Here is a 7,322-nt window from a genome sequence, read left to right on the forward strand (position 1 = left end):
AGTAGTATCTTGTGCAGGCAAAGTAATTATAATTACTCATGGTCAGTAGTTAGAGCAGTAGTTCCCAAACTTTTTGGCTTGTGACCCCAAAAAAGCAGCATGTAGTTTTTGTGTTTTCAGAAATGAATTAGTTGTCAGCACATTGATTTCCCTCCTAAATGGTTTCATATATATTAATTTAAATGAGACACAAAGAGGTATAACAACTCATAAAAAACAAATATTACAGAAAAGTTAAAAAAAAATACAAAATTGTGTATCAGAATATTTTTTCATTTCTCCTCTCCCATTAATCATCTCACGACTCCTTAGATTTATCTTATCTTATCTTGTGACCCTTTTGAGGTGCCTGACCGCTAGGTTGGGAACCACTGGGCTAGAGAGTGGAGCCCTGAAAGTACAATATTAATGGTAAGCACTAAGCACTATTATGTAATATTATTTCACTTTATCTAACAAAACAAGATTTTAAATTTCATTCATTAAAACTCTGGAGGAAGGATGACATCTAAACACTTTCTAATTTCTTTCTGATTTCTCATTTTAATTACTCTGTAATGTTAACGTGTGCTATTTCTGCTCAATCTATGAGGAAAAAGGAGAGTAAATTAAAAACAGATGCATGTTTAGCAGGTTACTTGTTACCAAGGAAGAAGATGAAATTGAGATAAAAACAAAAATAAAAAGACCAAGAAGTACAATGAACAAAAGTTTTTGTTTGTTTTTATGGATTTACAACATGTAAAATATAACAACATAAATACACAAAACAACACTAATGCAGTCGGGTGAAACCTTTCAACAGAAATTAGTGCTCAGGTTAAAAATATAAATGGATCTAAAGTGGTTGTTTGTGCGTCTGTGTCACATCCTGATCACTGTATCTTGACCCTGTTTACTGTATTGCATGTGCTGTATTACACTAACAAATTCCCCTGCAAAAATATAAAAGCACAAATAAACAGATTGCAAGATAACACAGTTTGTAATGTGTTCAAATGTCCTGTGTTATAATTGGCAGAAAATTGATATCCAGGCTTCCAGGCTCACTGAGTGAGAAAGACAAAAGAATGAAAATTGAGCACAGAGTGAGAGAAAGAGAAGTGAAACATTTCAATGGCAGAAAGAAACATTTTACACAAGTAGACAAGTTACAGTTTGATACTGTAGCTAGACCTGCAGTAATATACAGGGTTTTTACAGTGTTTCTAGTGTAATCTACATGAACAGTTTCTCACTGTAAATGTTACAGTAAACAACTGAAAAGTTTGCTTCTTATTCATATAATAAAAACAACTATAAATTGCAGACATATACTGTATGTAATTCCCTCGAAGCACAGGCAAACACAAGTGGCTTTCTTGCAACTGGTTTATTTGTAGCTTTCTCTCCAAATCCACTGTGAAAACTACAGACACATACACACACAGTATAAAGACAAAGTTAGCGAAAATAAAAGCCTTTACAGCTCATCAAAGTAAAATAAAGATTAAAAGCATGAATTACCTCGTTGGCTGCATTCTGCAAATAAGGGAATTATCCTTGGTCCCTGAAGGCTCCTTAAACATTTCACAACCACTTAAATAGGTTGATATTTAACATGTATCTTAGCTGGAGCACATGTGCATCTTTACCTGCTAATTTCTCCCTTCTCACTTACGTCAGAACAGCACAACTGGCTTTCTAAATAAAAGTGGCTGTTTCACAATAAAAGCTATCTTCTTAAAATAATACAAAACATCAAAGATAACTGAAATATATTGTAAATGACTCAAATGTATTCTAAAAGACAATACTGACATTACAAATTACAAACAACAGTTACATTGTAAATAACAATGTGTCTTCAATCTTAATTGTCCAGTGATGAGATCAGCATCATCAAAAATGCATAACCCTTAACATCTGGCACAAAAGAGGATGAGACAAGTGACAGCTTTATGAAACTGAACATTTATCCAGAAGTTTTCAAATATGTCAAATATATTTAAGTATGTTATAGTTAATTCCCCAATTGAATCTAATCCCCTCTGATAATAAATAATCCCTTTTACCTTTTTTCTCTCATATTTTGGTTACATGACTATGGTTTGGAGCCTTACACTATTTACTCTTGGCTGCTTCACATTTCGGTGTATTAACTGAATCTTTTGTAATCTGCATAAAAACATCAACTCAAAGTCTAAAGTCAAAGCACCTAAAACATTAAATGATACTGTAAAATATTTCAGTTTAAGTCTCTCACTTTTCATGATGGTCAGGTCAAGTGGCTTCTCTGCTGAATAAAAAAAACGACAAAAAGTCACGACCTGTACCAGTGAAGCAAGTCAGAACATAAGTACATCCATCCACCTGTTTATTCAGTTTATTAAGACTGATGAGCAGATCAGTTCCTGTCCATGAAAATGTCTGTGCATGTCTCTGAGTAACATCTGATTCCAGTCTTACCCCAGTTGGTCCTGATCACTGCTTTGTCCAGTTTTGTGATGATGTCATCGTTGACACCAGAGAGCCGAAAGGTCATGTGCATAAGGTGACAAGTAAGAAACAATATTTATTTGAATGAGCAGAACAGTAGTTTTGTTTGTTAACCCTGTAATGAACTAACCTTCAGCCTCAACCTACGTTTAATAAAAAAAAACATAGTAAAGTCAGTATTCCAGTCTTACCCCAGTTGGTTCTGATCACTTTTTTGTCCAGTTTGGTGACGATGTCGTTCTTTGCACCAGAGAGATGAAACACACATTCGTACCTCCTCTGACTGACTGATGAAAGGTTCAGGTCAACACTCATCTGAAATGATCCGTCGTGGTTGGGGAGGATCTCTCCATGTTCCACGTCCTCATGAAGCTCCTCTCCATCTTTCCTCCAGAACATCTCGGCTCTGTGAGGGTAGAAACCTGTAGCGTGGCAGCTGACTGGAGAGGAGGGAGTCTTCTGGAGGAGAGACACTGAGGGAAACTCTGGAGAGAGAGAGAGTCGAACCATATTTACATTTAACACATTACATTTCCACATTTAGTGAAATACAATACTTAGTTAGTCTTTCAAAAAATTATTATAATTGTTATTATAATAATTATTATAAATTATTACAAATAATCATTGTCCCAATGTCTAAAGGATAAGCCTGGCAATTTTCTATATTTTTCTTATTGTCAACAAATCTCATGTGCAGAGCCAAACCAAAAATTAACTAATCCTACTGACAAGTATTGTCTGTATCCAAAGCCTGACATATCTTATTCCTCTGTGCTGTGGACCTCTGTTGTTGTCCAAAAACTATTAAAACACATCAGTGAGTCTCATCGCTGCACTGGGTGACATGTTCCTTCATTATAAAGTGTTTGGGTACTATAGTTTGTTTAGAAACAGCTCCAATGACTGATAACAGCAATCATGTTTTCAATCTAAGGAGAACAGTTCCTTGTAATGTGCCACTGAGCATGTGCAAGTGTGTACATTGTATAGAGAAGTGAGATAAAGAGAGAATAAAACATTCCATGTTGGTTCATATTCACTGCACTATAAAAACAGAAGAGGCATGAAAATTGTCCATGAAACAACAGTGAATATGAATCTACCTGTTCTCTGCTGAGAGCTTTTCCAAAAGTTCAGATACTTCTTGAGTCTTCTCCATTATAACCGTACTGTTGATAACCATTAATCTCTCCAGTCTCATCATCCCATTCACATCCAGCCATCTGCTGGACAACATGGACACCTGAGAGAGAGACAGTAAATCATAGTGAACGCCCAGCAAGTCAACTATTAGTTGTTGAAACTGTTGGGCCGTGGCTACAAGTTTGGCTATCAGCAATAATTAATGATTATCAAAGATAATTGTTAATTATTAAAATTAATAAAATTATTAATAAGAATTAATAATAACGGGGCACCACCCTGGACTCAGGGAAAAAGACAGCCAATTCAGTCTCAAAGTGTACTAATCTATGAATTTGGGACTTTGATTAATAATTAATTCAATAACTGTAAACAAAATTACCATATCAATAGCTAGTAAAGGTTGAAGGATTTGGAGTTCTTTACAGAGCAGAGGTTGGCAAAACTCATTCTTGTGCAACATTAAAACAGACAACAGGTATATCCAAAAGCATTTATTTAACAAAAGGGTAAAAGCAACACACAATACTAATCTAGCTAAGTGTACCTATATACAAGTGTGAATGTGTGAGTGTGTGTGTGTGTGTGTGTGTGTGTGTGTGTGTGTGTGTGTGTGTAGGGAAGACAATAGCAAGATGGCTGTAGTCACCTGGTGACTGAGCACATGGCATGCCGACACTTTGGCTGATAAAGGGAACTACAGAGACAAAAGGCCAGACCATGTGGTGTCTTGAACCACATGTGCTGCCTGAACCAAAGTTTGCCAAACTAGGTTTTAACCTCTTAACTGTGTGGTTCTCTATTCAAGGCCAATTGGTGTATGCTAAAGGTGCCAGGTTAAAACGAGGTTAGTTGCATGCAAGGCCTAGTTACTGGCTGTAACATGTGTTAAGCCTGCTAACATTAACCTAGCGGTGTGGCTATGCAATAACCTGACTATAAGCAACAAGGACATCACAACAACAGTTCAATGTCTAACCTTAACCAAATCAATACACGTACAGTACATTGTTTGAGTTAAAACATTCTTGCTTAGCCGTACTATGCTTCACTGTGTTGCTAGGCTATGCCCAGTTGTTACCAGTCCATGAAGGAAGAGATGCTTTGTGGTGTCCTGCTTTGTAGCCGGTGAATCCGTGGGTGAGTCAGGCTGAGAAGGCTTTGGCTCTGAAGCTGAAAGATGCAGGCGTTGCTGGGCAGACAGCACTCCAGTCGTGCAGAGGGCCCAGGTCACTCCTTGGTGTAGAGTTAGCGGCAAGCTAACTCCATTTCGCGGCTCCTGTACTTGTTAAACTGGCCAGCAGACTTGTGTATTAGCTGCTGGCACAAGGAAACTTAGTTTCTGAGTCTTAGGCAGGCTCTCGCGTCTTCTGCCGTAAAGAAGACTGTGTGTGTCTGCTGTGAGCAGGCCACACCAGAGAGCAGAGAGCTGCTCCAGCAGCCCTGGAGGTGTGAAAGAGCAAGGAGCTGCTCCTGCTGCAGCTCGTGGAGAAAAAGAGAAAGATAAGAGGGGAATCTCTAGTTTTGATAACCTGGATCCATGGGTGGAGCTTCACACTTTGGGTGTGAACCCCCAGGGCTCAGGTTTCTTGGAGTCTTGAAACATGTGGTAAACTGTGGTCCACATGTAGTCCCAACATCCCCCCTTTGGTCCTAGGATTGCACCTGATGTGTGATCCTGGGAGCACAAACATACATGTACTGTATGGTCCACAGTTGAGTTCAAGAGTTCATTTGTCAGTTCATTCAAGTTTGTAACATCTGGGCAGTGGTTAACACTATCTATCTTGGCTAAGCAAGAACAGTCAGAATTACAAAACAAAAGCATGATAGACAACAACAAAGGCATAGTCCTAAATAACATAACCTGGGTTTCTCATTACTCTTTGGGTTAGTGAGAACAGGAATGTTAGTGGTGTAACTTTGTTAAGGTGAGATGCAGAGAGAGTGGCACCTAAAATGATAAAGCCATTTCTGGAGTGTCCAAGAGTGTTTGTTGTTTCACTCATTGGATCTGATGACAATACTGACTACTCAATGTAGTACTCAGTCTGATCTTGGCAGACTTTACAATTTTGTCCTTCAGGCAAGTGTAGCTGCAGAGGGATGTCATCATATTTCCAAAAATCCCAAGGTCCTAATGGCTGTATCATTGTTTGTTTGGCACTATGTCCTAAACTTGTGGTGGGTGAGGACATGTGTATGACTACTTCTGAAAGTACCTAATCAAGTGTCCTAAGCTAGTGTTTTGCAAAGTGATCCTATTGACAAAATACTACCAAGGAGTTGATCCAATTGTACTTGCAAAGTAGGACAGTGGTGTCTGAGCTGAATCAGAATTTAGGCTTTCCTCAACTAATAGCAGGCTGTCTGGCTATTACTGAGTTTAGAATAACTGAGGTTGCTACTGTTGCTAACGAACCCAAGTTTACCTATGTAACTGCAGGAAAGGTAAGGCACTGGTATCTGTCTTACTGTCAGTACAGGGGTGGACTGTGTTGCTGTCTAGAATTGTGAGAAGCGAACTCTAGAGCTCTTGTGCCTTAAGTTTCTAACTTGTGGCTCAGGGCTGTAACGCTCCATGTAGCCAGAGGGAGAGAGACATTCAGAGGCACTGTCACTGTCTGATAGATGGTGACCATGTACTGAACTGTGGTCAGAGATGCTGTGGTCATCATCTGATCTGTCCATTGTCTGGTCACACTTCTGGGCCAGAATCTCTGCGTATGGCCTTCTAAAGCTTCTACTGTGTGAATGCCTATCTCGACGCAGTTGGTGGACATGGCGCTTACGCTCAGTGTCCCTATGCTGCCTTTTGTCACCCCCCTTTGGACTGTTATGAGGGTGATCTTTTGAGGCAGCAGACCTGTATGACGCTTCAGTGTTTGAGCTGGCAGGCTCAATTGTTTTCCCTCCTGCTTTGGAAGTGACAGCAGTTTCCCAAGCCACCTGTGTCATCTTTCTTATCTCACGCAGTGAGGGGTTACCTTGGTGCGTCATAAGTACAACGTGAGTGCGTACGCATGGATGAAGGTTCTGCAAGAATAAGGACTTGAAGGTGGGGTTTTCTTCTAAGCCTGGTGCATTCTTGCCCTGGAAGTATGCATGCCTCAAACGTTGGTAATAATCCCTGGGATGTTCACGACGGGAATGTTTAACTTGGAGGGCTGCAACCATTGATGTGGTCTCGTCAGCAGTAAAAGAGAATTCTTCTACTAGTGCTTGACGGAGCTCTTGGTAGTCATTTCTGACTCTGGAAGGTTGTGATTGTATAAACTTGTGTACAGCTTTAGAGCTGGTTTTCCACACAAGTTTAACTTTCTCACTTTGGGTTGCATGGGGCAGGTCAACTAGATTGTATTCTAGTTCTCTAAAGTAATCCTCAATGTGGTGATTACGGCTGTCTGGGTCAAAATGATCAATGTCCTTAGCTATGAGCTCAAGCACTTTAAGGCGGGGACACTGTGAAATCATTTCTGGTGAAGACAAGACTAAACTAGCACTATTATGGACATGTGCATCACGTACTACAGTTCTCTCTGGTTGAAGGGCAGGGGCTGAACAACTGTTATCACTTTCCTGATAGTGCTGAGGAGAGGCTGAACAGTTCCGGGATGATCTAGTCCCCCCTTCGGAAAGATGAGCACGGATGAATGTGTCATGTATCAGTGGCTGAGAAAAACACTGGGCAGAATATC

At 39.7% G+C, this 7,322-nt stretch overlaps 1 long non-coding RNA gene across 1 annotated transcript; it reads right to left on the reverse strand.

The window, feature by feature from the left end:
• Positions 1 to 707: 707 nt before the first annotated feature.
• LOC137198142 (uncharacterized) lies at positions 708 to 2,237 on the reverse strand. The gene is made up of 2 exons (XR_010931589.1): positions 1,507 to 2,237; positions 708 to 1,408 (listed from the first exon to the last, which is right to left on the reverse strand). It is a non-coding gene; the product is annotated as an uncharacterized lncRNA (long non-coding RNA).
• Between the last annotated feature and the right edge of the window lie 5,085 nt (positions 2,238 to 7,322).

The sequence above is a fragment of the Thunnus thynnus genome, chromosome 15 (genome assembly GCF_963924715.1).
Source record: "Thunnus thynnus chromosome 15, fThuThy2.1, whole genome shotgun sequence".
NCBI classification, from domain to species: Eukaryota; Metazoa; Chordata; class Actinopteri; order Scombriformes; family Scombridae; genus Thunnus; species Thunnus thynnus.